The 6660-nt window shown below is 35.5% G+C and overlaps 1 protein-coding gene across 3 annotated transcripts in view; it reads right to left on the reverse strand.

The window, feature by feature from the left end:
- The window catches only part of nexn (nexilin (F actin binding protein)), a 23261-nt gene extending 18597 nt beyond the window's left edge, over window positions 1–4664 (reverse strand). For all 3 annotated transcript variants that reach the window (XM_055016166.1, XM_055016164.1, XM_023270165.3), the window contains exon 1: window positions 4515–4664. The gene's annotated coding sequence lies outside the window, so the exon portion shown is untranslated. The remainder of the gene's footprint in view (window positions 1–4514) is intronic.
- Between the last annotated feature and the right edge of the window lie 1996 nt (window positions 4665–6660).

A 6660-nucleotide genomic window follows, 5' to 3' on the forward strand; every position in this document is an offset into this window, starting at 1 on the left:
GCAAACACTAAAACAATATTTTCTTCAGAATTTAGTCAAATAATCTGAATTGACTGAGACTCATTTCATTTAACACAGTTTTCAACATTTTATTGTCAGAATTCTGAATTTTTAAGGTCAAATGATGAAATAAGTCACCTTCTTTACACTCAGATTACAAGACATTATCCGATAAATGAAGAATCTTGTATTGAAAGACTCCTGCGCAGGGTTCTTACATGATTCATTAACTAAGGACCAAGAAAAGCACTCAGAGAGAGCAGTCCTCCTCCAAGGCTGCTCAGTCCTTGGATCATTTCTGATGGATCAGTCCTGATAAGTCCTCAGCGGTGGATTTGTAGTACGAGCACAATCATGTGATCGTCAGCAGGCAGCTGATGTAGTGTTCACTTGTTGTCATGGTTACAGTGACGCCATGCCGCTATCGGGCAATGATACAGAAATCTTTAACAAATCCATGGATCCAGACTATAAGTTGCATCACTGCCAGAATCTAATCACTTGGTCCTTGAGTCATTTCTGACCTTCCCTGGAAATTTCATCCAAATCTGTTAGTCTGTTTTAGAGTGATGTTGCTGACAGACAGACAGACAGACAGACAGACAGACGCTGATCGTCACATAACTCCGTCGTTCCTTGGTGGAGAAATAATATCAATTTTAGCTAAACTAGAGCAACTTTAATTCATGTACACCACCGTTCAAAAGTTTGGGGTCACTTAGAAATGTCCTTATTGTTGAAGGAAAAGCATTTTTTTTCAATGAAGATGGCATTAAATTAATGATAAATCCAGTGTAGACATTGTTAATGTGGTAAATGACTATTGTAGCTGGAAACAGCTGATTTTTAATGGAATATCTCCATAGGGGTATAGAGGAACATTTCCAGCAACCATCACTCCTGTGTTCTAATGCTACATTATGTTAGCTAATGGTGTTGAAAGGCTCATTGATGATTAGAAAACCCTTGTGCAGTTATGTTAGCACATGGATAAAAGTTGGAGTTTTACTGGAAAACATGGAATTGTCTGGATGACCCCAGACTTTTGAACAGCAGTGTAAGTAGAGAGGGGACGTTCATCAGAGATAATCCAGTTCTCTCAGTCTTTTGGAGTCAGAGTTATGCACTTCTTTGCTGGTCTCTTCTCCTTTCGCAGTTTGATGAGTCGCATTGCCGCTTAAAGCTTTCAGCCCCAATATCTCTGTTAAATAACGATGCACAGAGCTCTTAGAAACATCTTCTCCAAGATCTTTCAGCCTCTGACTGAGTTGCCGATATGACTGGTGTCTTCTACCCTCAGCCTTTCTCTTCAGATCCTTGGTTCTTCATCCAGATGGACGTCCTGAGCGAGGAAAGTCTTTGAGGATCCTCCTTTGTTGTACCTTTGCCACCACTTCTGCACCCAGCAGATACTTGAGCTACCTGCTGACCAGTTTTCCTGCATTTTGAAGAGCAATGGCCTGAGCATGGATCACTTTAATCGTTTTCCACCCTTACTCTTAGCCATGGTAACAGCGCTTCCAAAATGTGGTTGTGAGTTTCATGCATTTTGGTCAAGAGAGAAATTTCTATACTGGGAGATGACAGTTTGACAACAACCAAACAGGACCTGACTGACTAGGTGGAACCATGTTGGTGACAAACAATCAAACATATTGTCCAGTGAGTAGAACAAACTTCTGGGTTAGGGTTGTAAATAAACATTAACCAGTTAGGGGAAAAATCAGAATGGCAGTGATCCTTCTGGAAATCTACTGGATTGAATATGATTCTTCTAAAAAATGTTACGTTTTTTGGTATTTTGGTGATTGGTGAGGAGAAAGAGACCTGAAAAAGTTCTTGTAATTTGAGGAATTTTGGTTTAAAATTATGAACAACTTATCAAATTAAATTTATAGGGGGAAAAAACTAGCACATAAGCAAGCTTCCCAGGATGCATTGGTCCACAGAAACTCTTGTTGCTGTTTATCTTTGTTGAATTAACATCTGGTTGTTTCTTTGCATAAAAATCAAAATAACTCCAACTATGACACACATGTCAACTTATTGCAATCTGTTTTCTTGGTCTTTTAATGCACTTTTATGATCTTAATGTCTACTTTTATGTTTTATTTCTATTATTTTAATGTATGTCTACCTTAAAATCATTTGTCTGAATATATTTCTTGCCACTGTAAAGCACCTTGGATTGCATGGTGGATTTGCCTTGCCTTATAATTTAACTCATGGACTGTTTTTGGACTGATTCTGGTCAAAAATGGATTCGACAGCTGTAAGTTGTCAAAGTTAAATGCAGAAAAAAGTCTTCAAACTTAGAAACCGTACAAAGAACACAAGTCTCTTGTGGATGGGACTGGTAGATTCAACTTAATATGTTGACTTTATTGAACTTATTTCCTTCAGTTAATCTAAATCAGCTTGTTTTACACTTTTAAACCTCCTGAGTTGACTTTAACTGCAGTTAAATCTCATTTTTAAGGCTTCAAGTGATCTTATGGTTTGAGATTTCTTGATTAATTGCACAGAAAGCTGCTCTGCTCCTCAGTATGTTGGGAAAGATTGAGGCCTGCTGACTCTATTTATATCTACTTGTGGCTCCAGGACATGTGATCACAACTATTTCTGACAACTGATAGCCAGTTGGACGGAGCTCAAAGTGGCTCCCACATGTCGCCTGAAGACCCTCCACAACATGTCCAGACTGGGAGCTCGACAGCTGAATGAATGAGGAGCTGAAACGGCTGCTTTTTGTCCTAAAAACAGCTTTTATACTCAGGCACGGAGGCCTCAATGGGACAAAAGCTTCTGACATGTTGAACGGAAAGTCAGCAGTGAGATGTGAGCATGTAAGCCGCTCAGGTTTGGTCCAAAAAAGCTCCTCCACTCAAATTCTGGAAAGCAAATACATTAAATTTGTGGCATAATCTGAATGAAGCTGTATTTTAATTAACTACACACACTTAATTATGTTCCCGTCTATATAATATATATAAACATGCAGGATTTTCACTTTTTGGAGTCAGAAAAAACAATAAAACACCCCCAGACCAAAAAGCAACCACTCATTTATCAGATAATTTCACCTTTTTTTTAGTATTTTAGTGATTGCTTTTTGTTTTTTCCTTCTTCAGTCACGGTAAAAATGAGGTTAATATGAGGAGATTGACAGCACAGGGTGGCAATTATTCCATCAACCACGTCATTCTCCAAAAGCCGCTCCTGACAATGCAGGGCATCGCTGGACCTCACAGTTCCCAGAATGTACAATAACTTAACATCCCGGTGGACGATGAAAGCATCCCCCAGTGTGTGGAAATACATCAACTTATTATGTTGTTTAGGAAGAAAAAACTGTTAATCTCCAGTAAATCCTCTAATTTGACCAAAACACATGAAGGTTTTTGTGTTATTCTGATGAATTTACAGCAAAATACAAAATTTTAGTGACTTAAAGTTGTAATAATCAAACTTTTTCAATACTTGATGACATGTAAACCCTATTATAAACATAATAAGTTAAAAACAGTTGATTTTCACATTTACAGCGATAAAAACATAATTTATGGTTTAAATGCTTTTTCTTGACTCATACTCTTTATTTAAGCTGAAATAATGAGATTTTTTTAAACCTGATGACATGTAAACTCTATTTTAAATATAATAAGTTAAAATCAGCTGTTTTTGCAAATCTAAAACAATAAATATCATATTATTTATGGGTTTAAATGCTTCTTCTTGACTAGTAGCTTTCTTTTAAACTGTAATTATAATTTTTTTTCAATACATAATGACATGTAAACCCTATTATTAGTATAATAAGTTCAAAACAGTTGATTTTTCACATTTACAACTCTAAAAATAATGTAATTTATGGGTTTAAATGCTTGTTCTTGACTCATAGTCTTTTTTTAAACTGTAATAATAAAACTTTTTCAATACTTGATGGCACGTAAACCCTATTATAAGTATAGTAAATTAAAAACAGCTGTTTTTCACATCTACAGCTATAAAAATAACATTATTTGTGGTTTTAAATGGTTGCTCTTGACTCTTAATCTTATATTAAAGCTTTTCCAAACTTAATGACATGACAAACATTATTTCAAGTATAATAAATGTAAAGCACCTGTTTTTCACATCTACAACTATTAAAATGACATTATTTGTGGGTTTCAATGTTTCTTCTTGACACATAACCTTCTTATAAACTGTAATAAAACTTTTTCAATACTTGATGGCATGTAAACCCTATTACATGTATTGTAAGTTTAAAAAAGTAGATTTTTCACATCTACAACTATAAAAATAATATAATTTATGGTTTTAAATGGTTCTTCTTGACACATAATTTTCATGTAAATTGTAATATTAAAACTTGTTCAGTCATTAATGACATGCAAACTCTATTGTAAGTATAGTAGATTAAAAGCAGCTTATTAAAATAAGATAATTTATAGGTTTAAATGCTTCTTCTGGACTAATACTCTTGTTTTAAACAATAAAAACACATCTACCTGCTCAATTTTCTGTCTTTTTAAATCCTTTTTCTCCGTTAAACGGCTGAAGAGCGACTCTCGGGTCTCCGCCGTTCCGTGAACCAACCGGCTGCCGTCTGATCCGTTTCCATAAAAGTACCGTTACTTTCTACCGGATACCGCATTCCGTGCGCGCCTGCCGCAGGTTCAGCTGTTGGCACGCGCACGCGCACACACACGCCCACGTGCACCCGCGCAGGCGCATCCCGGTCATCTGCAGTCACAGCTGCGTAAATAAAGTTTAAAAGTGACTTTAAATCGGGAATAAAAACGTCTTTCGGGCCTTTTGGAGCCTCTGGTTCCGTTTAAATGTCGGTTTTATTTAGTTTTATGCAGATTTAGAAGCACAGTTTTGATTTCTGAGTCAAATTATTTGATATGAAGCGAATGAGACCAAATCAATAACATCTAGTCAGAAATAATCTACTTTCAGTTCCACAAAGGACCTTTCAGTTAAATCAAGTCACTGTAGTTCAAACTAAACATTTAAATCAACATCTACTCTTCTAAAATGCTTTCTAGTACAAAGTACAACAAGTTTAACTATTAGATATAAGTTTAGACCCTACAGTTTTATTTCTGATTGAATTTACCAGAGTAATTTCAATATTAAAGGGGAAAAACACAATCAAACTATATAAAATACAGCTTTACCTCACTATAATGATCATAAAGGCTCAGACTCTACATTATTGTTATTATTATTACTATTATTAATAACAATAGGGTTGGTAAAGTTGTACTTTAATATAGTTTCGTAGACGTTTTTTCCCCCTTAATGTTGAAATTACTCAATTTAAAATTAAAATTCTACAAAAATATACAACAGATCCAAGGACTCCCAGTGTTTCCTGCAGCAAGCTTCCTTTTATTTCTTTTACTGTTATTAGTATTTTTATGTGTATTATTTTGTTAATTATATATTTTTCCACAAAGGTTCTTTTAGGTATCACAAATGGCTTCAAGGAACTTTCGTATGAATAGGTTCTTGTTTAAAGAACCATTTTAAAACTTGTGGACCCATGTGGTTCTATTTTGATAAGAGGACTTTGGTCATTTTTTAAACAAAAAATGGTCAGATGTAAGAATTTCCACCATTTCTGGGTTCCTTCCATTAGAACAGCTTTAATACTTTGGGTTCTGAAGTCTTGGTCAGTCAGAACAACATGATAGAACACAGTAGCTTAGAATTCAGGAAACTGAGATGGACATTTTTCACTGTTTTCTGATGTTTTCTCGACCAAATGATTCATTAAGAATGAAAATAATCTGTAATTCCATGGTATCACCTTCAACAAAATCAAATAGCCTTTAGTACTTTCAAGAACCACATAAAATGCATGAAAAACCATCCCCTAAATAAAGAGGTTTGTTTGGTGATGGCACCTTGAAGATCCTTTAAAGAACCATTATTTTCCTGGCAGTATGTCTGTAATTATTAAAATTAGGATTGAGAGTCTGGCTGATGCTTTTTGGGAAAGTTCAGTTGTTTCTTTTCTATTTATTGGTTTTGAGGACTAATTTATAGAAGCAGTTTTGTATAGAAGCAGAAAAAATTGTGTAATTACTTAATAAGATGCTTTGGTCAAGTTATTTATCTGAAACTTTCTCCAATATGTTGTTCATTCATTAGCTATTTGCCATTTTCATGACTTTTTGGACAGAAGTTTGTTGTTTTTGCGATGCTGTTAGCATGAATCATTGTTTTTACTGAGGACTGAATCATCAGGTGAAAGAGAAACTGGACCCTAAATGCAGAATGAGATTGTGGTTATCAGCTCCTGTTCCAGCCTGGATTCCTGACTTATCAGGTCAGATGGACACCCACCAACCGACCTTTGTTTCTGCATCCTGACCTACATATCGCTGTTGGAACGTCCACCGTCATGCCAAGGCTCCGGTAAAACTCCTGTCGGTCAGATATCTGGAGTCTTTTACAGGTTTCCTGCTGCTACACCTCTTCATTTAGACCAGGGGTGTCCAACATGAGGCCCATGGGCCAAAAGCAGCCCTCAAAGTGTAAAAATTCCAGAGAAGACATTAACTGCAGATTGTAAATTAGTAAAACTATAAATTTAAAATATTTTCTAGACCATGACAAGTTGTTTTGATCATAAAGTTAAAT

Source organism: Amphiprion ocellaris, chromosome 2 (genome assembly GCF_022539595.1).
Source record: "Amphiprion ocellaris isolate individual 3 ecotype Okinawa chromosome 2, ASM2253959v1, whole genome shotgun sequence".
NCBI lineage: Eukaryota > Metazoa > Chordata > Actinopteri > Pomacentridae > Amphiprion > Amphiprion ocellaris.